We start from the raw sequence: 23,972 nt of genomic DNA, 5'->3' as shown, positions 1-23,972 counted from the left end.
TTGTGAGTGTGGTGGTTCGAAGTTATGTTGAGAGGGTGGTCTATAAGCACAGGGCGGGACTTGTTGGTGACTATCAGGAGGTTCACCATATCTATCATCTTGGTATGCATTGTAGAATGGTCTTTGTTCATGATATCTTGGAAGGTGTTGTTGCCAAAAGGGGTGATCAGATCCTCTTTGCTCCATCCATCTTTGATTGCGTAGACCTTGATGCATATTCCTGTTATAGCTTTTATTCCCTTCAATAATATTAGAACCAAACTCAAAGCGAGAGGGGTGAGAGTTCATAGTAGCTAATAAAAATAAAAAGGGAAAAACAAAACAAATAAACAATTAAAAGAAAAATATTTACAATAACCAATAATAAGGCACACGTTTGCAGTTCCCCGGCAACGGCGCCATTTTGAAGAGAGAACTTTTGCGTGATCTAGAATTCAGAATAAATTTCCATTGCAAGTATAGATTCTAAACCAACAAAAGTCCTTTCTTACAAACGTTTGGTTGTCACAAGTAACAAACCCCTTTAACATTGATAACCGAAGTATTTAAACCTCGGGTCGTCTTCTCAAGGAACTGCAGGGAAATATGTTCTTAGTATTGGTTATGAGTTTTGTAAATTGGGGTTTTGAAGGTAATGAACGAGTAATTTAAATGACAATAAAATAAATAAATAACTGTAAAATAAACTTTTGGCAAGGTATGAAAATTCGGAAGTCCTATCCCAGTTACTCCTATGAGAATTGAAGTTAATCCCACTTAATTAACCTTTACAAAAGTAAGGAAAGTCAAGTGAACTAATTTGTTACATTTCCCAAGTCCTAGCCAACTCCTAAGGAAAGACTAGAGTTAGTGGAATTCAAGTCAATTAGCAGACATAACCATCAATCACGATAAAGTTGATAACTCAAGGGTTTCCAGTTAATCAATTAAAGCCAAGGATATGAAAAGCTAAATAAGAATTATAAACTGAAATACCTCAATTGCATTAATAAGAGAAAATCAATCTAAACATAAAGAGTCCATAAATCAATCTGGCAACATAAGTAATTAAAGGAAAGCATTAAAATATCTGAAAGCAAAAGAGAAATAGAAAGTAAAAGAAATATTGAACCTGATAGGGAATTGAAATACTTAATTGAAATAATAAGAAATCCTAATCCTAAAACCTAAGAGAGATGAGAGAACCTCTCCCTCTAAAAACTACATCTAAACTATAAAAAGTCAATAATTGAGGGCCTCCGTTTGAATGGATGCATTCTCCCACTTTATATCCTCTAATCTGTGCTTTCTGAACTTGGATCTGGGCCAAAAAGGGCTTCAGAAATTGCTAGGGGTGTTTTCTGTAATTTCTAGGGCGTGGCATCTGTCACGCGTCCGCGTGGGTCACGCGGTCACGTCATCTGGAGTTTTCCTTATCACGCGTTCGCTTTGGTCATGCGTCCGCGTCATCTGTGTCCTGCTTAAGGCGCGCGTCTGCGTCAGTCACGCGTTCGCGTCGCTGCCTTTTCGCGCTAGGCATGCAGCCACATCGTCCATGCGTTCGCGTCGCTGCCAGTTTCTTCAAAAACTCCATTTTGTGCTTTCCTTCCATTTTTGTATGTTTCCTTTTCATCCTTTAAGTTATTCCTGCCTTAGAAGATCTGAAACTACTCAAGACACAAATCATGGCATCGAATGGTAATAAAAGATAATTAAAATAATTATTTTTGAAACATAGGAAACATGTTTTTCACATATATCACATAATAAGGAAGGGAAAGTAAAACCATGCAATTTACATGAATAAGTGGGTGAAGGATTGAATAAATCACTTAAATTAAGCACAAAATATATCATAAAATATGGGTTTATCACACCCATCATAAAAACCCACCTACCTCACCATTCAAATTCAAAAACATTTCCCTCCCAAACCCAACCCCCTCATACACGATTTCCCTTTCTCTCCTATCCTATAAATACCCCTCCTTACCACCTTCAATTTCACACATCATAAACACTTAAACCCCCCTTGGCCAAATCCAACATACTCCTCCATCTCCTCCATTTCCTCTTCTTCTCCTCATTTATTTCTTTTTTTGCTCGAGGACGAGCAAACATTTTAAGTTTGGTGTGGACAAAGCTCTGCTTTTTGTTTTTCCATAACCATTAATGGCACATAAGGCTGGAGAAACCTCTAGAAAGAGGAAAGGGAAGGCAATTGCTTTCACCTTCGAGTCATGGGAGATGGAGAGATTCATCTCAAAAGTGCATCAAGACCACTTCGATGAAGTTGTGGCCAAGAAAAAGGTGATCCCCGAGGTCCCCTTCATGCTAAAAAAGAGTGAATATCCGGAGATCCGATGTGGGATTCGAAGAAGAGGTTGGGAAACTCTCACCAACCCCATCCAACAAGTCGGGATCTTAATGGTTCAAGAGTTCTATGCTAAGGCATGGATCACTAAGAACCATGATCAAAGTGTGAACGCGAACCCAAGGAATTGGCTCACAATGGTTCGGGGAAAATACTTGGATTTCAGTCCAAAAACTGTAAGGTTGGCATTCAACTTGCCAATAATGAGAGGAGATCCTCATCCTTTCACTAGAAAAGTCAACTTTGATCAAAGGTTGGACCAAGTCCTCATGGACATCTGTGTGGAAGGAGTGCAATAGAAGAGAGACTCCAAAGGCAAGCCGGTTCAACTGAGAAGGCTTGACCTCAAGCCCATGGCTAGAGGATGGTTGGAGTTTGATAAACCACTCTTTTATGGTTTATCTTATATTTAATTGAGTGGTTTCATCAAGTCTTTACCCACTTATTCATACTAATTGCATGATTTTATAATTCCTTCCTAGTTTTATTCTATGATTGAAAACTTGCTTCCTAAAGATCTTTAATTTGTGTATTTTAATTCTCCTTTATACCATTCGATACCGTGATCCGTGTGTTAAGTATTTCAGGCTTTATAGGGCAGGAATGACTTAGAAAATGGAGAGGAAGCTTGCGAAAATGGAAGGAACACAAGAAACTAAGGAGATAACCAGCGAGCATTGACGCGCACGCATGGCTCTCGCGTGCGCGCGATATGAAGAAATTTGCAGCGACGCGTGCGCGTGCCTGATGCGTACGCGTGGATTGGAATCTGCAAGATGACACGTGCACGTACTTGACGCGAACGCGTGACACACCAAAATGACCATCGACGCATACGCGTGACATGCGTGATCTGCAGAAATAACAGAATACACTGTGGGCGATTTCGGGCCGCATTTTGACCCAATTTTTGGCCCAGAAACACAGATTAAAGCCAGGGAACGTGCAGTGAATTAAGAGAACAACTTTCATATTCATAATTTTAGGTTTTAGATGTAGTTTTTAGAGAGAGAAGCTCTCTCCTCTCTCTTAGGTTTTAGAATTAGGATTTCTCTTAGCTTATGGTTATTTCTTCATTCCAGGTTCAATGTTCCTTTACTTTATGTTCTCTTCTACTTTTATTTATTCTATTACTTTAGTTGATTACTTGATGTTGCCAATTTGGTTTATGAATCCTTATGTTGAATTTGGTTTTCTTTATTTAATATAAATTGAGGTATTTCAGATTTATGATTGCTTTCTTTTATTTATGATATAAATAATTTAGATTTTCCCCCTTTGCTTTGGTTGAGTAATTGGTGAAACTTGAGTTGTCAAACTCAGCGGTTGATTGAAAATTGGAAATTGCTGATTGATTTGGATCCCTCTAAAGCTAGTCTTTCCATAGGAGTTGACTAGGACTTGAGGAATCAAGTTGATTAGTCCACTTGACTTTCCTTTATTTAGTAAGGGTTAACTAAGTGGGAGCAATAATAATTCTCATCACACCTGATAAGGATAACTAGGATGCGATTTCCAGTTCTTATACCTTGCACTGGTGTTCATGATAATTAATTTACTTTCTTGCCTTTTAAATTACTTGTTCCTTATTTCAAAAACCCATAAATATACCTTTTTCCATAACCAATAATAAATCATACTTCCCTGCAATTCCTTGAGAGACGACCCGAGGTTTAAATACTTTGGTTATAAAATTTATTGGGTTTTGTTACTTGTGACAACCAAACTTTTGTACGAAAGAATTCTCTGTTGGTTTAGAAACTATACTTACAACGAGAATTTATTTGTGAATTTTTTTACTGGCAAAAAATCATTCGTCAGAGTTCATCCAACGCTCTATCATTCCTACTAGCAACCGATCCGAAGTAACTGTGGATCGGGCTATCATGATCCATAGTATCATGATTGGGGAGGAAGTAGAAGTTCATGAGATCATATCTCTAGAACTATACAAGGTGGCTGACAAGCCCTCCACTTTGGCAAGGTTAGCCTCTCCTTATCTCATCTGTCACTTATGCAATTCAGCTGGAATTGTCATAGAGGAAGACATCCTCATTGAAGGGGACAAGCCCATCACTAAAAAGAAGATGGAGCAAACAAGAGAGCCCACTCATGGACCTCAATAAGAGCATGAGGAAATTCCTCATCAAGAAATCTCCGAGATAGTGCAAAAATCCACTTTCGGGGCCTACTTGGTGTGTGCTTGGGCTGAGCATTGAATCTTTCACGTGCATAGGCTGTTCTTGGAGTTAAACGCCAGCTTGGGTGCTAGTTTGGGCGTTTAACTCCAATTCTGGTGCCAGTTTTGGCGTTTTACGCTAGAAAGTTTTAGGCTGGCTTTAAATGCCAGTTTGGGCCATTAAATCTCGGGCAATGTATGGACTATTATATATTCCTAGAAAGCCCAGGATGTCTAATTTCCAACGCAATAGAGAGCGCGCCAATTGAGCTTCTGTAGCTCCAGAAAATCCACTTCGAGTGCAGGAGGGTTAGAATCCAACAGCATCTGCAGTCCTTTTTCAGCCTCTGAATCAAATTTTTACTCAGGTCCCTCAATTTCAGCCAGAAAATACATGAAATCACAGAAAAATACAAAAACTCATAGTAAAGTCTAGAAATGTGATTTTTGAATAAAAACTAATAAAAATATAATAAAAAGTAACAAAAACATACTAAAAACTATGTAAAAACAATGCCAAAAAGGGTATAAATTATCCGCTCATCACAACACCAAACTTAAATTGTTTCTTGTCCCCAAGCAACTAAAAACAAAATAGGATAAAAAAAGAGAAAATACAATAAATTCCAAATATCAATGAAGCTCAGTTCCAATTAGATGAGCGGGACTAGTAGCTTTTTACTTCTGAACAGTTTTGGCATCTCACTTTATCCTTTGAAGTTCAGAATGATTGGCATCCATAGGAACTCAGAATTCAGATAGTGTTATTCATTCTCCTAGTTCAGTATGTTGATTCTTGAACACAGCTACTTTATGAGTCTTGGCTGTGGCCCTAAGCATTTTGTTTTCCAATATTAGCACCGGATACACAAATGCCACAGACACATAACTGGGTGAACCTTTTCAGATTGTGACTCAGCTTTGTTAGAGTCCCTAGTTAGAGGTGCCCAGAGCTCTTAAGCACACTCTTTTTGCTTTGGACCATGACTTTAACCGCTCAGTCTCAAGCTTTTCACTTGACACCTTCACGCCACATGCACATGGTTAGGGAACAGCTTGGTTTAGCTGCTTAGGCCAGGATTTTATTCCTTTGGGCCCTCCTATCCATTAATGCTCAAAGCCTTGGATCCTTTTTACCCTTGCCTTTTGGTTTAAAGGGCTATTGGCTTTTTTTGCTTGCTTTTTCTTTTTTCTTTCTTTTTCTTTTTTTTTTTCGCCATTTTTTTCGCAAGCTTTGTGTTTCATTGCTTTTTCTTGCTTCAAGAATCAATTTTATGATTTTTTCATATCATCAATAACATTTCTCTTTTTTCATTATTTTTTCAAGAGCCAACAATTTTAACATTCATAAACAAAAATATCAAAAATATGCACTGTTCAAGCATTCATTCAAAAAACAAAAAGTATTGCCACCACATCAAAATAGTATTGCGGCTAGTTCTTCTTCTTGAAGATCCTATGGAGTGCTTGAGCTCCTCAATATCTCTTCCTTGCCTTTGTTTCTCCTCTCTCATGGCCTTTTGGTCCTCTCTTATTTCATGGAGGATGATAGAGTGCTCTTGGTGCTCCACTCTTAGTTGTTCCATGTTAGAACTCAAATCTCCTAAAGAGGTATTGAGTTGCTCCTAATAGTTTTGTGGCATCCCTTGAGGCATCTCGGGGATTTCTGGATGAGGAATTTCCTCATGTTCTTGTTAAGGTCCATGAGTGGGCTCTCTTGTATGCTCCATCATCTTCTTAGTGATGGGCTTGTCCTCTTCAATGAGGATGTCTTCCTCTATGACAACTCTAGCTAAACTACATAGGTGATAGATGAGATGAGGAAAGGCAAACCTTGCCAAAGTGGAAGGCTTCTCAGCCACCTCGTATAGTTCTAGAGATATGATCTCATGAACTTCTACTTCCTCTCCAATCATGATACTATGGATCATGATAGCCCGGTCCATAGTAACTTCAGACTAGTTGCTAGTAGGAATGATAGAGCGTTGGCTGAACTCCAACCATCTCCTAGCCACGGGTTTGAGGTCAGGCCTTCTCAATTGAGTCTCTCTTCCATTGTGCTCCTTCCACACAGATGTCCATGAGGACTTGGTCCAACCTTTGATCAAAGTTGACTCTTTTAGTAAAAGGATGAGGATCTCCTCTCATTATTGACAAGTTGAATGCCAACCTTACAGTTTTCAGACTGAAATCCAAGTATTTCTCCCGAACCATTGTGAGGCAATTCCTTGGGTTCGGGTTCACACTTTGATCATGGTTCTTAGTGATCCATGCATTAGCATAAAACTCTTGAACCATTGAGATCCCGACTTGTTGTATGGGGTTGGTGAGAGTTTCCCAACCTCTTCTTCGAATCCCACATCGGATCTCCGGATATTCACTCTTTTCGAGCATGAAGGGGACCTCGGGGATCACCTTTTTCTTGGCCACAACTTCATAGAAGTGGTCTTGATACACTTTTGAGATGAATCTCTCCATCTCCTATGACTCGGAGGTGGAAGCAATTGCCTTCTCTTTCCTCTTTCTAGAGGTTTCTCTAGCCTTAGGTGCCATTAATGGTTATGGAAAAACAAAAAGCAGAGCTTTTTTCACACCAAACTTAAAATGTTTGCTCATCCTCAAGCAAAAGAAGAAATAAATAAGGAGAAGAAGAGGAAATAGAGGAGATGGAGGGGAGGAGTGGATTCGGCCAAGGGGGTTTAAGTGTGTATAATGTGTGAAATTGAAGGTGGTAAGGAGGGGGTATTTATAGGGTAAGAGAGAGGGGGAATTCGGTTATGAAGGTGTGGGTTTGGGAGGGAAATGGTTTGAATTTGAATGGTGAGGTAGGTGGGGTATTATGATAGATGGATGTAAGTGGTGAAGAGAGCATGGAGAAGAGGGTAGGATTTGACAGGTGAATGGTGTTTGGGGAAGAGGTATTGATTGGATTGGTCAAGGGTATTTGGGAAAGAGTGTTATGGAAAGGTGTGAAGAGGAGAGAAGGAGAGGTGGGGTAGTGACGATTGGATTTTTGACGGTTTAGAATTTCACAAATGAAATCTCGTTGAAGTATAGTCTCTAAACCAACAATAATCCTTTCATGCAAAAATTTGTTTGTCACAAGTACAAACCCCTAAAATCTATAAACCGAAGTATTTAAACCTCGGGTCGTCTCTCAAAGGACTTGCAGGGTAGTGTTCTTGTTATTGGTTATGGACTTGTTTTGGGGTTTTGGATAGGGAGCATGAAAAGTAAATGGCAATGAAAATAAACTAAAAACTATAAAAGGCTCTTGGAAGGGTGTGAGAACTAGAAGTCCTATCCTAGTTATCCTTTTCAATTGTGATGAGAATTGTTCATTGCTACCACTTGGTTAACTCTTACTAATTAAAGGAAAGTCAAGTGGATGAATTGACTTGAGCCACAAGTCCTAGCCAACTCCCAAGGAAAGACTAGCTTTAGTGCACTCCAAACCAATTAGCAATCTCTCCAATTATCAATCAACAAAGGAATTAGATAACTCAAGCGTCACTAATTACTCTACCATAGCCAAGAGGAACAAAATCTACACTAAAACTAAAAGAGGCATTTCAACAAACACATAGAGTGCAATAGAAGTAAACATTATTAATTGCAAGAATTAAAGGAATCTACAACTACAAAGGCAAGAGATCAACAATAGAAAAGCAAAGAAGAACAATTATTATGAATTACCTCTTATTGAATTGAAAGAAAATAGAAGGAGCAAAAGTAGATCTACAACAAAATATAAGAACAATATAAAGGAAATTACAATAAAAGAATAGAAGAAGATGAATGTAGCAACAAAGAATTGAGAGATAGAAGGAGATGAAAGCATGAATTAAAATCTAGATCTAAGATTATTGAACTAAACCTAATCCTAATTCTAGAGAGAAGTGAGAGCTTCTCTCTCTAGAAACTAACTACAAAGCTAAACTAAACTAATTGGTAACTAACACCTAAAGTGATCAATTATGCCTTCTCCTTAATCCTTCATCCTTTTATTCCTTTCCCTTAGCAATTTGGCGCCAAAATGGGTTCAGAAAACCTCTCAAATCGCCAGGCACGTGTTGCATTAATGAGGTCATGTGCCATCATCGGCGCGTGCGCGCATGGTACGCGTGCGCGTCCCTGGTCGATTCTGCGATGTGCGCGCGAGCGCCTTGTGCGCGTGCGCGTGCATGACTGACTTTGCTTCTTTGACTTTTTATGCTTCTCTCCACTTGTATGCTTCCTTCCTTGCTTCCTTTGATCCATGCCTAGCCTATTTCAACCCTGGAATTACTAGCAAACACATCAAGGCATCTTATGAAATCAAACAGAAACTAGAATTCACCAAAATAAGGCTTAAAAAGTATGTTTTTACACTTAAGCACAATCAAAGGAGAATATACAAAACCATGCTATTTCTTGAATAAATGTGGGTAAAAGTTGATAAAATCTCCAAAAATCAATACAAGATAAACCCTACAAATGGGGTTTGTCAACCTCCCCACACTTAAACCAAGCATGTCCTCATGCTTAAACCAAGAATGAAGTAAGGGTATGGCATTTATTCAATGGAAACTAACTAAATGCAATCTACCTATATGCAACTATCTAAATGAATGCAAGTGCTTGGTCAAAATAAATCAATTCCCAAGAAACATATATGCACAAGGGCTAAGGACTAGCAAGTCTAATCCACAATTGAATTGAGTTATTAAATATTTTTACAAACTTGCATGAAGAATGATGATCATAGGTGAAAACATGTAATTGAGCATCAAACCCTCACCGGTAGTGTTTGCACTCTATTCACTCAAGTGTTTAGGGTTGATTCACTCAATTCTCCTCTATTTCATGCTTTCCAAGATTTGTTTTTCTTCTAACAATCAACATTTATTTCATGCATGCATACAAGTATCATGAGGTCTTTTCATTGGTTGTAATGGGGCTAGGGTCAAGGTAGGATGCATATTTGGTCAAGTGAGCTTGAAATTTGAATCTTTGATAAGCTTAAACTTCCCACCTAACCTATGACATCCTATACAATTAAGTTCTAATCTAGCTACCCATTTTTCATCTTTTTCACATACTCATGCATTTTCTTTTCATTTCACAACTCATATGCATTGATCTTATTGAGCTTCACCTTGGGGCATTTTGTCCCCTTTTTATTTCTTTCTTTTTCGTTTTCTTTCTTTTTCCATTTTTTTCTATACTTTTCATATATTTTTTTTTGTTTTTCTCATTTTTTTTTCTTTCAAACTATATACAAGAGTACCAATGCATAAGGTCTATACATTTAATCAATACATGAGCATGTACCCAATTCCCAATATTTACAATAATAATACAAAACTACCCTTTTATTCACCCAATGTCCCAAGGTTCCCACACTTGAATGATACACACACTCTAGCCTAAGCTAATCAAAGATCCAAATAAGGACATTTATTATTTTTCGCTTTAAGGCTTGTAATGTGCTAAATTAAGAACAAGTGGGTTAATCGTAGGCTCAAATTTGGCTAACAATGGAAGATAAAAGGTAGGCTATTTGGGTAAGTGAGCTAAATGAAATGATGGCCTCAATCACATAAATGCATGAATACACAAAATAATGGACATAAAGAATCAAACAAATCAAAGATTACAATCATAGAAAGAGAATAATGCACACAAGAAGGAAAAATAAGTGGTTATAAGATGTAACCACATCATTAGGCTCAAGTCTCACAAGCTTGTGTTCTTAGCTCAAAACATGATCCATAATACATATAATTCAAGCAAGTTCTATGAAAAGTTTTCACTCAAATCAATTGACATGCCCTATAGATAGAAATCTTGAAAAATTCTCATTATTTTGACTAAGCTTATTGTGTATGCCTATGCAAAAATAAGAAAATGCAAGTAAAAATCCTAAAATCCTAGAATGAAATGCAAAAGTATTGGAGTTAGAAATTTGTCACCCACGATTGCCGATCGGTCGGACGACCTCCCCACACTTAAAAGTTTGCACCGTCCTCGGTGCACTCAAAGATGAGCAAGGGGGTACGACGACTCTCCGGATTGCTATGTGTTCTTTCTTCCGCTTCCAAGGTTGCTTGTGGTGCATTCGTTATGAAAAACAAAAATATAACACCATAAGATGAGAAGATATAAAAGCAAGGAAGCATACATTGTTGGAATGAGGTAAATCACTAGAATGAGGTGAGTGAATTAGTGTGACATTAAGAAATATTAGGTGTGTGAGTTCTAAATTGCGCGGTTTAGAATACACATTAGCATAAAAGCTATGTCACAAAAGAAGCATGCACTTCACTTATCCTAGTGTGCTCGAGATGCTTTAAGTAAGCTTGTAAGGTAAGACAAGCATTAGAGAAGCATGAAAGCATTCAAGTCAAACATATGGATGGATATAATCATGAACACAATGCATTAAGGTAAATGCACAACATCATCCATCAAGAGGTTGCCTAATCGAGGGAAAAGGATCCAAATCACATGGTGGCTAGCTACAACATGCAATTCAAAAGAGTTATAAGCTCGAAGACAATTCTCATCACTTGGTATTTTTCAAAAGGTAAGCATGAAGAACTCAAAACCAAGTAACAAAATATAACCTCAATCATAGAATCCAACAAAGATTATCTAAAAACATTCATGCTAAAATAGCATTTAGGCAATAAGGGATATAGCAATGTATAGTAAACAAAGTCAATACTCCAACACTTATGATGAAAAGAGAGAAAATAAAATGAAAACTAAACTAAAACTAACTAATCAACTAACTAACTAACTAATTTGTTAACTAAAATAAATGGTTATCAATGGTGTTTGGAAGTGTTGGATGAGGAGTAGGAGAAAGGAGAAGGAAAGAAATAAAAAGAGGAGAAGAAAAGAAATGTTGTGAAGGAAGGAAATCCGCGCATACGCGCGCATGCCGCGCGCGCGCGGATGGCTTATTTCGAGAGTGACGCATACGCGTCATGTGCGCGAGCGCGCAAATAGGTTTGTGCCAGAGGCATAACGTTGGCGCGGCGCAGGCACAACTCTCTGGAAAATGTATGGAGGTTGGAACTTCTCAATCCACGCGTACGCACGCATGGCGCGTGCGCGTGGATGGTCGAAAATGCTGTAAGTGCGCGTACGCGCCATGTACGCGTACGCGTGGATGGTGCTCTGTTTTTCAAAAAATTTTTTTCTATGTTTTTGCACCAATCCAAGCATTCCAAACCTCCAATAGCTACCAAAACACCATAAAACCTTATTTAACATACTTAAACTACCAAACATACTTAACTAACTAAACAAAATATGAAATTAAACTAATTCTACCAATATATACAAAAGAGAAAATGAAAGGATTTTACCATGGTGGGTTGTCTCCCACCTAGCACTTTTGTTTATTGTCCTTAAGTTGGACTTATGGGGAGCTCCTCATCAAGGTGGCTTGTGCTTGTATTCATCTTGGAACTCCCACCAATGCTTGGTTCTCCATTGTGCCCCAAGATTCTTCATGGATTGAGCCAAGTCTTGATGGAGTTCTTCACAAGCTTGGGGCTCCCAAAGTTGATCCTCTTCTTGTAATCCGGGATCCCACACTTTGTTTTCACACCCGTCTTGAGGTTGGTCATCATTATTAGTCCAATCGGGTGGTGAGTAAGGTGAATTCTCTATATAGTGGCCAACAATCCTCCTAGACCCATCTATTTGAGCATTATTCCCACCTTTGTATTCAACTCTTGAAGTATCAACCAAAATGAGCCTTGATTTGCAACGCCAACCACGAAACATCTTTCGCTTACGCTTCATCCCACAAAGCATTCTAAGTTGACCATCCGTTTCAAGCAAGCCATACTCAAGTGGGACAATAAAGCTAATAGAAATGAATTTTACCCACTCAAGTGAAGGGGTAGATGACAACCTAGGCAAAGATGCTTCCAAAGATCTTGACAAAGCATAACCAACCCTCGTTCTTCTATTTCTAGGGACTTCCACCTCTTCACAAGATCTCTTAATCTCAATCCTTTGTTCAACAATTTTATCTAAACCTTTTCCTTTACTCAAATCATAATAGGGAGGGTGAGAAAAATTTACCTCCTCAACGCTTTCAAATCCAACCGGAGAAGGTTCTTCATGCTTAAAGGATTCTTCACCACTAAGACTTGATGCGTGATCTTCATCACCAAGGGAACTCAATTCTTTCTCTATCTCATCCAAGTCTTCATATGGGATATGCCTTGGAAGGTGTGCACTTTCCTCCCTAGCATCAATTTCAATCATCTTGGAGGGGTTTTCTTCAACTCTATGTTCCCATGGAAGCTCCGCATCTCCTAAGTCTTCTACCATTTCTTCCTTGTCTTCAACAATTAAAGCTTCCTCCAATTGTTCCAATACAAAGCAACCTCCCTTATTTTCCACCGGAGTTTCCAATCTCTCCTTCATGCTATGTTCTTCATTTAATTCTCCACATGTAGCCATGGAAGTTCCTTGAGTGTTCAAGCATTGGGAGGCTAATTGATTTGTTACCGCATCCAAGGTGGCCATGATATTTTGCACATCCCTTTTCATCTCTTCTTGCCCTTGAACAAGAACACTAAGGGTTTCATCCATTAGAGATTGGGGTGGGTTGAAGGGTTCATTAAATTGGGGAGAGGGTTCATAGTAGGAAGGTGGTTCTTCTTGGTAGAGTTGTGGTGGTTCTATGTTTTCCACTCTTTCCACTTGTTGCACAACACACTCCATGGTTGCTTGAAATTGATCCAATGCTTCCTTGAGACGATCCCTTGACTCTTGTTCCTCTTGGATAATATGATTAGGATCATGTGGCTCTTGGATCAATGGATATGAGTATTCTTCCATGGGAGGTTGTGGTGAAAAGTAGTATTCATCTTGTGGTTGAAAATTTTCATATATTGGAGGTGGTTCATCTTGGTAATAATGTGGAGGAGGTGGCTCTTGAAAATGTTGATGTTGGCGTGGTGGTGGCTCTATGTGTGGTTCATATTGCTCATATGGTTGTTGGTAGGATGGATATGGATTAGGGTCGTATGAAGATGGTTGGTAAGAAGGGGCTTGTGAGTATGGTTGGGAGTTATGCTGAGGGTATGGATCATAGGCATATGGTGGTGGTTCTTGAAAGTCACAAGGTGATTCACCATAGCCATTGGATTGGTATGCATCATAGAATGGCTCTTCTTCATAGTGCATTGGTGGAGGTTGTTGCCATGAGGATTGATCATATGCATATGGCTCCTCCCACCTTTGTTCATCCCATTCTTGATACACATCTTCATTATAGTCCTCATTTCCTACAACATGTTGATAACCAAACTCATAGCCAAGGTGAGAATTCATGATAGCAAGAAGAAAATAAAAACAAAATCAAATAAGAAGCAAGAAAATTAAATCCTAAAACTAGCAAGAGCTAACAAAAGCAAACATATTCACACTATTCACATATATACAATAACCAATAACATAACACCATTGCAATCCCCGGCAACGGCGCCATTTTGACGATTGGATTTTTGACGGTTTAGAATTTCACAAATGAAATCTCGTTGAAGTATAGTCTCTAAACCAACAATAATCCTTTCATGCAAAAATTTGTTTGTCACAAGTACAAACCCCTAAAATCTATAAACCGAAGTATTTAAACCTCGGGTCGTCTCTCAAAGGACTTGCAGGGTGGTGTTCTTGTTATTGGTTATGGACTTGTTTTGGGGTTTTGGATAGGGAGCATGAAAAGTAAATGGCAATGAAAATAAACTAAAAACTATAAAAAGCTCTTGGAAGGGTGTGAGAACTAGAAGTCCTATCTTAGTTATCCTTTTCAATTGTGATGAGAATTGTTCATTGCTACCACTTGGTTAACTCTTACTAATTAAAGGAAAGTCAAGTGGATGAATTGACTTGAGCCACAAGTCCTAGCCAACTCCCAAGGAAAGACTAGCTTTAGTGCACTCCAAACCAATTAGCAATCTCTCCAATTATCAATCAACAAAGGAATTAGATAACTCAAGCGTCACTAATTACTCTACCATAGCCAAGAGGAACAAAATCTACACTAAAACTAAAAGAGGCATTTCAACAAACACATAGAGTGCAATAGAAGTAAACATTATTAATTGCAAGAATTAAAGGAATCTACAACTACAAAGGCAAGAGATCAACAATAGAAAAGCAAAGAAGAACAATTATTATGAATTACCTCTTATTGAATTGAAAGAAAATAGAAGGAGCAAAAGTAGATCTACAACAAAATATAAGAACAACATAAAGGAAATTACAATAAAAGAATAGAAGAAGATGAATGTAGCAACAAAAAATTGAGAGATAGAAGGAGATGAAAGCATGAATTAAAATCTAGATCTAAGATTATTGAACTAAACCTAATCCTAATTCTAGAGAGAAGTGAGAGCTTCTCTCTCTAGAAACTAACTACAAAGCTAAACTAAACTAATTGGTAACTAACACCTAAAGTGATCAATTATGCCTTCTCCTTAATCCTTCATCCTTTTATTCCTTTCCCTTAGCAATTTGGCGCCAAAATGGGTTCAGAAAACCTCTCAAATCGCCAGGCACGTGTTGCATTAATGAGGTCATGTGCCATCATCGGCGCGTGCGCGCATGGTACGCGTGCGCGTCCCTGGTCGATTCTGCGATGTGCGCGCGAGCGCCTTGTGCGCGTGCGCCTTGTGCGCGTGCGCGTGCATGACTGACTTTGCTTCTTTGACTTTTTATGCTTCTCTCCACTTGTATGCTTCCTTCCTTGCTTCCTTTGATCCATGCCTAGCCTATTTCAACCCTGGAATTACTAGCAAACACATCAAGGCATCTTATGAAATCAAACAGAAACTAGAATTCACCAAAATAAGGCTTAAAAAGTATGTTTTTACACTTAAGCACAATCAAAGGAGAATATACAAAACCATGCTATTTCTTGAATAAATGTGGGTAAAAGTTGATAAAATCCCCAAAAATCAATACAAGATAAACCCTACAAATGGGGTTTGTCAGGTAGGTAGGGATCCTGTGGGGTCCACAGATCCTGAGGTGTCAAGGAATTCCGCTCCCTACACCTTTCTGGCATTTAAACGCCCACTGTGTGCCGATTCTGGCGTTTAACGCCAACTCTGCTACCTTTTCTGGCGTTAAACGCCAGTCTGATGCCCCTTTCTGGCGTTTAACGCCAGCCAGATGCCAGACACCCTTTTTTGGCGTTAAACGCCCAGAATGATGCCCATTCTGGCGTTTAACGCCCAGAATGCTGCCAGACTGGGCGTTAAACGCCCATTCTGCTATCTTTACTGGCGTTTAAACACCAGTAAGCCTGTCCTCCAGGGTGTGCTGTTTTTGATGCTATTTTTGATTCCGCTTTAATTTTGCAATTGTTTTTGTGACTTCACATGATCATCTACCTAAAGAAAACATAAAATGACAATGAAAAATAAATATATAAATATAATTAAATAACATTGGGTTGCCTCCCAATAAGCGCTTCTTTAATGTCAATAGCTTGACAGTGAGCTCTTAGAGAGCTTCACAGAGACTCAGAGCTTAATGGTGGCCTCCCAACACCAAACTTAGAAGTTGAGTGTGGGGGCTCTGTTTGACTCTGTATTGAGAGAAGTTTTTCATGCTTCCTCTCCATGGTTACAGAAGAAGATCCTTGAGCCTTAAACACAAGGTAGTCTTCATTCAATTGAAGGACTAACTCTCCTCTGTCCACATTAATCACAGCTCTTGTTGTAGCTAGGAAGGGTCTTCCAAGGATGATGGATTCATTCTCATCCTTCTCAGTGTCTAGGATTATGAAATCAGCAGGGATGTACAGGCCTTCAACCTTCACTAAGACATCCTCTACAAGTCCATAAGCCTGTTTCGTTGATTTGTCTACCAGTTCTAGTGAGAATTTAGCAGCTTGTACCTCAAAGATACCTAGTTTCTCTATTACAGAGAGTGGCATGAGGTTTATTCTTGACCACAGGTCACACAGAGCCTTCTCAAAGGTCATGGTGCCTATGGTACAAGGTATTAAGAACTTTTCGGGATCCGGTTTCTTCTGAGGTAATTTCAGTTGAACTAAAGCATTCAGTTCATTGATGAGCAATGGAGGTTCATCCTCCCAAGTTTCATTACTAAATAGCTTGGCATTTAGCTTCATGATTGTTCCTAGATACCGAGCAACTTACTCTTCAACAATATCTGCATTCTCTTCAGAGGAAGAATACTCATCAGAGCTCATGAATGGCAACAGTAAGTTCAGTGGAATCTCTATGGTCTCTATATGAGCCTCAGATTCCTTTGGTTCCTCATTAGGGAACTCCTTAGTGGTCAATGGACGTCCATTGAGGTCTTCCGCACTGGAAATCACTGCCTTTCCCTCCTCTATAGATTCGGCCATGTTGGACGTGTTGATGGCCTTGCACTCTCTCTTTGGATTTTGTTCTGTATTGCTTGGGAGAGTACTTGGAGGGATTTCAGTAACTCTTTTACTCAGCTGACCCACTTGTGCCTCCAAATTTCTAACGAAGGACCTTGTTTCAGTCATGAAACTGAGAGTGGTCTTAGATAGATCAGAGACTATGGTTGCTAAGTTAGAGAGCCTCTGCTTAGAATTCTCTGTATGTTTCTGAGAAGATGATGGAAAAGGCTTGCTATGGCCAAACCTATTTCTCCCACCATTATTATTATTGAAGCCTTGATTAGGCTTCTGCTGATCCTTCTATGAGAGATTGGGATGATTCCTCCATGAAGGATTGTAAGTGTTTCCATAGGATTCTCCCATGTAATTCACTTCTTCCATTCCAGGATTCTCAGGATCATAAGCTTCTTCTTCAGAAAAAGCTTCTTTAGTACTGCCGGATGTAGCTTACATTCCAGTCAGACTCTGAGAAATCATATTGACTTGCTGAGTCAATATTTTATTCTGAGCCAATATGGCATTTAAAGTATCAATCTCAAGAACTCCTTTCTTCTGAGTCATCCCATTATTCACAAGATTTCTTTCAGAAGTATACATGAATTGGTTATTTGCAACCATTTCAATGAGTTCCTGGGCTTCTGCAGGCATTTTCTTCAGATGAAGAGATCCACCAGCAGAGTGATCCAATGATATCTTGGACAATTCAGACAGACCATCATAAAATATACATAAGATGCTCCATTCTGAAAGCATGTCAGAAGGACACCTTCTGATCAATTACTTGTATCTTTCCCAAGCTTCATAGAGGGATTCACCTTCCTTCTGTCTGAAGGTTTGGACTTCCACTCTAAGCTTACTCAACTTTTGAGGTGGAAAGAATTTGGCCAAGAAAGTATTGACCAACTTTTCCCAAGAGTTCAGGCTTTCTTTAGGTTGTGAGTCCAACCATGTCCTAGCTCTGTCTCTTACAGCAAAGGGGAAAAGCATAAGTCTGTAGACCTCAGGATTAACCCCATTGGTCTTAACAGTGTCACAGATTTGCAAGAATTCAGCTAAGAACTGATGAGGATCTTCCAATGGAAGTCCATGAAACTTGCAATTCTACTGCATTAGAGAAACTAATTGAGGCTTAAGCTCAAAGTTGTTTGCTCCAATTGCAGGAATTGAGATGCTTCTTCCATAGAAGTCAGAAGTTGGTGCAGTAAAGTCACCAAGCATCTTCCTTGCATCTCCACCATTGTTGTTATTTTCGGCTGCCATGTCTTCTTTTTTTTTTCTGAAAATTTCTGTAAGGTCCTCTCTAGAGTGTTGTGCTTTAGCTTCTCTTAGCTTCCTCTTCAAAGTTCTTTCAGGTTTAGGATCAGCTTCAACAAGAATGTTCTTACCCTTATTCCTGCTCATATGAAAAAGAAGAGAACAGAAAAGAAGAGGAATCCTCTATGTCACAGTATAGAGATTCCTTTATGTGAGTAGAAGAATATAAGAATGAGGTTAGAGAAAGAATAAGAAAATTTCGAACATAGAGAGAGGGAGGGGGTTCGAATTATGAGTAGAAGAGAAGTGATAGTAATTAAATAAAATAAAATAGAAAGAGATGAGAGAGAGAGATAGAGTATTCAAATTTTAAAAAGAGGGAGAAGAAAAGTATTTTTATTTTCATTTACTTAATTAGGTTAGAATTCGAATATATTAAAAGAAATAAAATAAAATTAAAATTAAAAACAATTGGTTAATTAAAAAGAATTTTGAAAAAGTTATTAGTGGTTTTCGAAAATTAGAGAGAGAAAAGTAGTTAGGTAGTTTTTGAAAAGGATAAGAAATAGTAAACTTTTAAAATCAAACAAAAAATCAAGTGGTTAATTGCAAAAAGATTTGAAAATCAATTTTGAAAAGATAAGAAGTTAGAAAAGATTTTGAAATTGAATTTTGAAAAAGATATGATTGAAATTTATTTTGAAAAAGATTTGAAAAAGAAATTAAAAAGATTTGATTTTTGAAATTAAAGTTGATGACTTGACTAACAAGAAACTAAAAGATATGATTCTTAGAATTTAAAGATTGAACCTTTCTTAATAGGCAAGTAACAACTTGAAATATTTGAATCAAAACATTAATTTTTAGCAATAATTTCGAAAATATGAAATAAAAATAAGAAAAAGATTTTGAAAATCAACTTTGAAATTTTCGAAAATGTTAAGAAAAAAAAGAAAAAGATTTGATTTTTGAAAAAGATTTGAAAAGATGAAATTTTTAAATTGAAATTTTCACTTGACTAATAAGAAACAACTAAATTTTTAAAATTTTTGACTAACTCAATCCAAAATTTCGAAATTTATGAGACAAAAAAGGAAAAGATATTTTTTTGATTTTTGAATTTTTAATGAGAGAGAAAAATAACTAAATGACTCAAGACATAAACATTTAAGATCAAAACTAATAATGCATGCAAGAACACTTTGAATGTCAAGATGAACACCAAGAACACTTTGAATGTCAAGATGAACACCAAGAACATATTTTTGAAAATTTTTAAGAAAAGAAACACATGCAAGACACCAAACTTAGAAATCTTTAAACTTTAGACACTAATAATTCAAAAATGCGAATGAAAAACAAGAAGAGACACAAAACAAGAAAATTTAAAGATCAAATAAAAAAATCATCAAGAAAAACTTGAAGATCAATGAAGAACACAATGCATATATTTTCAAAAATTTAAGAAAGATTAAAACATGCAATTGACACCAAACTTAAAATTTGACACTAAACTCAAACAAGAAACACGAAATTTTTGGTTTTTATGGTTTTATTGATTTTTTTGTATTTTTTGAAATTATTTTGGAAAAAGAAAATAAAGAAATTCAAAATTTTTAATCAGAATTCCGGGATTCATGTAATGTTAGTCTAAAGCTCCAGTCCAAAAGAATTAGACATGGCCAATGGCCAGCCAAGCTTTAGCATAGAATTATAAATGAGAATCCCAAAGATGATGCAATGTTATTCTAAAGCTTCGGTCCAACAGAGTTAGACATGGCCAGATGACCAGCCAAGCTTTAGCATAACAAATACATACAACAATCCAATGAACATGATAAATTAAAGCTCCGGTCCAAAAGATTAGACATGGCTTAATAGCCAGCTAAGCTTTAACATACCATCATGAAGCTCGAAGATGAAATTCATTCTTAAAAATTTTGATGAATTTTTCGAATACTAAATATATAATATTTTTATTTTTTTCAAAAATAAAAAATATAAAAAGCTTAAACATAAAATAAAATTACCCAATCTAAACAACAAGATGAACCATCAGTTGTCCAAACTCGAACAATCCTCGGCAACGGCGCCAAAAACTTGGTGGACAAAATTGTGATTCACACTTTTCACAACTTCGCACAACTAACCAGCAAGTGCACTGGGTCGTCCAAGTAATACCTTACGTGAGTAAGGGTCGATCCCACGGAGATTGTCGGCTTGAAGCAAGCTATGGTCATCTTGTGAATCTTAGTCAGGAGGATTCAAATGGTTATAAGGTTTTGATAATTAAAAGATAAATAAAACAGAAAATAAGATAGAGATACTTATGTAATTCATTGGTGGGAATTTCAGTTAAGCGTTTGGAGATGCTTTATTGCTTCTGAACCTCTGCTTTCCTATTGCCTTCTTCCAATCATGCATGCTCCTTTCTATGGCAAGCTGTATGATCCTCTCGGATGAAAAATACCAGGTACGATCTCTGTACAGCTAATCAACTATCGGATTTCTCTTCCCGGATGAAAAATACCATGTACAGCTACCGCACGGCTAATCATCTGTCGGTTCTTGCTAGCATCAGAATAGGACCCTTATCCTTTTGCACACTATCACTGTGCCCAACATTCGCAGGTTTGAAGCTCGTCACAGTCATCCCTTCCCAGATCCTACTTGGAATACCACAGACAAGGTTTAGAATTTCCGGATCTCAGAAATGCTGCCAATGGTTCTAGCCTATACCACGAAGATACTAATCTCACGGACTCGGTCCGTGTATTAGATACCCAAGAGAATATACTCCGGCTATCGTCCAATGACTACGTTGAACATCATGTAGACCGCTTGTGGTTGTCAGGCACGCGGATCATGGCTAAGCGAGTAACGAAGATAGTGGGTGATTATCACGGGTCACCCCTTCATTCTGACTTAACTGAATTAAGTACAAGAGAATATCTTGAAGAAGAAGTAGGCGTGAATTGAAAGAAAAATATTAGTACTTGCATTAATTCATGAAGAACAGTAGAGCTCCACACATTAATCTATGGGGTGTAGAAACTCCACCGTAGAAAATACATAAGTGAAAAGAGATCTAGGCATGGCCGAATGGCCAGCCTCCAATGGAGGTTCCAAGATGTAAAAAGTTACATAAGATAAAAGTTATAAAATAAATCTCTAAAAGTAGTTTTTATACTATACTAGTTACTAGGGTTTACAGAAAATGAATAACTAAGTGCAGATAGTGCAGAAATCTACTTTCGGGGCCCACTTGGTGTGTGCTTGGGCTGAGCATTGAAGCTTTCACGTGCATAGGCTGTTCTTGGAGTTAAACGCCAGCTTGGGTGCCAGTTTGGGCGTTTAACTCCAATTCTGGTGCCAGTTCTGGCGTTTTACGCCAGAAAGTTTTAGGCTGGATTTGAACGCCAATTTGGGCCATTAAATCTTGAGCAAAGTATAGACTATTATATATTGCTGGAAAGCCCAGGATGTCTACTTTCCAATGCGATTTAGAGCGTGCCAATTGGGCTTCTGCAGCTCCAGAAAATCCACTTCGAGTGCAGGAGGGTCAGAATCCAACAACATCTGCAGTCCTTTTTCAGCCTCTGAATCAGATTTTTGCTCAGGTCTCTCAATTTCAGCCAGAAAATACCTGAAATCACAGAAAAATACACAAACTTATAGTAAAGTCCAGAAATGTGATTTTTGAATAAAAACTAATAAAAATATAATAAAAAGTATCTAAAATATACTAAAAACTATGTAAAAACAATGCCAAAAAGGGTATAAATTATCCACTCATCAGCGTGCCTGACAACCACAAGCGGTCTACATGATGTTCAACGTAGTCATTGAATGACAGCCGGAGTATATTCTCTTGGGTCTCTGATCTACGGACTGAGTCCGGGAGATTAGAACCTTCGTGGTATAGGATAGAATCAATTGGCAGCATTCCTGAGATCCGGAAAGTTTAAACCTTGTCTGTGGTATTCCGAGTAGGATCTGGGAAGGGATGACTGTGACGAGCTTTAAACTCACGAATGTTGGACACAATGACAGTGTACAAAAGGATAGAGAGATCCTATTCCGACGCTAGTGAGAATCGACAGATGATTAGTCGTGCGGTAGCTGTACCTGGTATTTTTCATCCGAGATGAGAAATCTGACAGTTGATTAGCCGTGCAGAGATCGTACCTGGTATTTTTCACCCGAGAGGATCATACAGCTTGCCATGGAAGGGAGCACGCATGATTGGAGAAAGACAATAGGAAAGTAGAGGTTCAGAAGCAACAAAGCATCTCCAAACGCTTATCTGAAATTCCCACTAATGAATTACATAAGTATCTTTATCTTATTTTATGTTTTATTTATCTTTTAATTATCAAAACCTCATAACCATTTGAATCCGCCTAACTAAGATTTACAGGATGACCAAAGCTTGCATCAAGCTGACAATCTCCGTAGGATCGACCCTTACTCACGTAAGGTAATACTTGGACGACCCAGTGCACTTGCTGGTTAGTTGTGCGGAGTTGTGAAAAGTGTGATCACAATTCCGTGCACCAAGTTTTTGGCGCTGTTGCCGGGGATTGTTCGAGTTTGGACAACTGATGGTTCATCTTGTTGCTTAGATTGGGTAATTTTATTTTATGTTTAAGCTTTCTATTTTTATTTTCGAAAAAAAATATATATATGTGTTTTTGAAAAATTCAAAAAAAATGTGTACTTCAGAATTATTAAGAATGAATTCTAGAGCTTCATGAGATATATTGAAACCTGGCTGGCTGTTAAGCCATGGCTAATCTTTTGGACCGAGGTTTCCACTTTCCATTGTAGAAAGGACATGTCTGTATTTGTTATGCTAAAGCTTGGCTGGCCATTTGGCCATGTCTAATTCTTTTGGACCGAAGCTTTAGAATAACATTGCATGAGCCTTTGGATTCAGTTATAATTCTGTGCTAAAGCTTGGCTGGCCATTGGCCATGTCTAATCTTTTGGACCGAAACTTTAGACTAACATTACAGGAATCCTGGAATTCTTATTAAAAATTTTGAATTTCTTTATTTTTTTTTCCAAAATAATTTTGAAAAATAAACAAAAAATTTTAATAAAATCATAAAAATAAAAAAAATTTGTGTTTCTTGTTTGAGTTTAATGTCAAATTTTAAGTTTAGTGTCAATTGCATGTTTTAATTTTCTTTAATTTTCAAAATATATGCATTGTGTTCTTCATTGATCTTCAAGTTGTTCTTGATGATTTTTCTTGTTTGATCTTTAAATTTTCTTGTTTTGTGTCTTTTCTTGTTTCTCTTGTGCATTTTTGAATTCATTGTGTTTAAAAGTAAAAAAATTTTAAGTTCGATGTCTTGCATGTCTTTCTTTTCTTAAAATTTTTCAAAAATATGTTCTTGATGTTCATCGTGATCTTTAAAATGTTCTTGGTGTTCATCTTGACATTCAAAGTGTTCTTGCATGCATTATTTGTTTTGATCTTAAATCTTGTGTCTTGTGTCTTTTTGTTGTTTTTCTCTTTCTTCATTAATTCAAAAAAAAAATAAAAAATAATATATTTCCCTTATTTCACTCATAAATTTCGAAATTTTGAGTTAACTTAGTCAAAAAAATTTTAAAATTTAGTTGTTTCTTGTTAGTCAAGCCAAAATTTCAATTTAAAAATTTTATCTTTTCAAATCTTTTTCAAAATCAAATCTTTTTCATTTTTCTTTCATGTTTTTCGAAAATTCTTCAAAATAAATTTTCAAAATCTTTTTCTT

The 23,972-nt window shown here is 37.4% G+C and overlaps 1 non-coding gene across 1 annotated transcript; it reads left to right on the top strand.

Annotated features, from left to right (window-relative positions):
• The first annotated feature begins 17,697 nt into the window (after positions 1–17,697).
• LOC112739024 (small nucleolar RNA R71) lies at positions 17,698–17,805 on the top strand. The gene has a single exon (XR_003169966.1). It is a non-coding gene; the product is annotated as a small nucleolar RNA R71 (small nucleolar RNA).
• The last annotated feature ends 6,167 nt before the right edge of the window (positions 17,806–23,972 follow it).

This window comes from Arachis hypogaea, chromosome 13 (assembly GCF_003086295.3).
Source record: "Arachis hypogaea cultivar Tifrunner chromosome 13, arahy.Tifrunner.gnm2.J5K5, whole genome shotgun sequence".
Lineage (NCBI taxonomy): Eukaryota > Viridiplantae > Streptophyta > Magnoliopsida > Fabales > Fabaceae > Arachis > Arachis hypogaea.
This window is presented reverse-complemented; position numbering and strand designations above follow the sequence as displayed.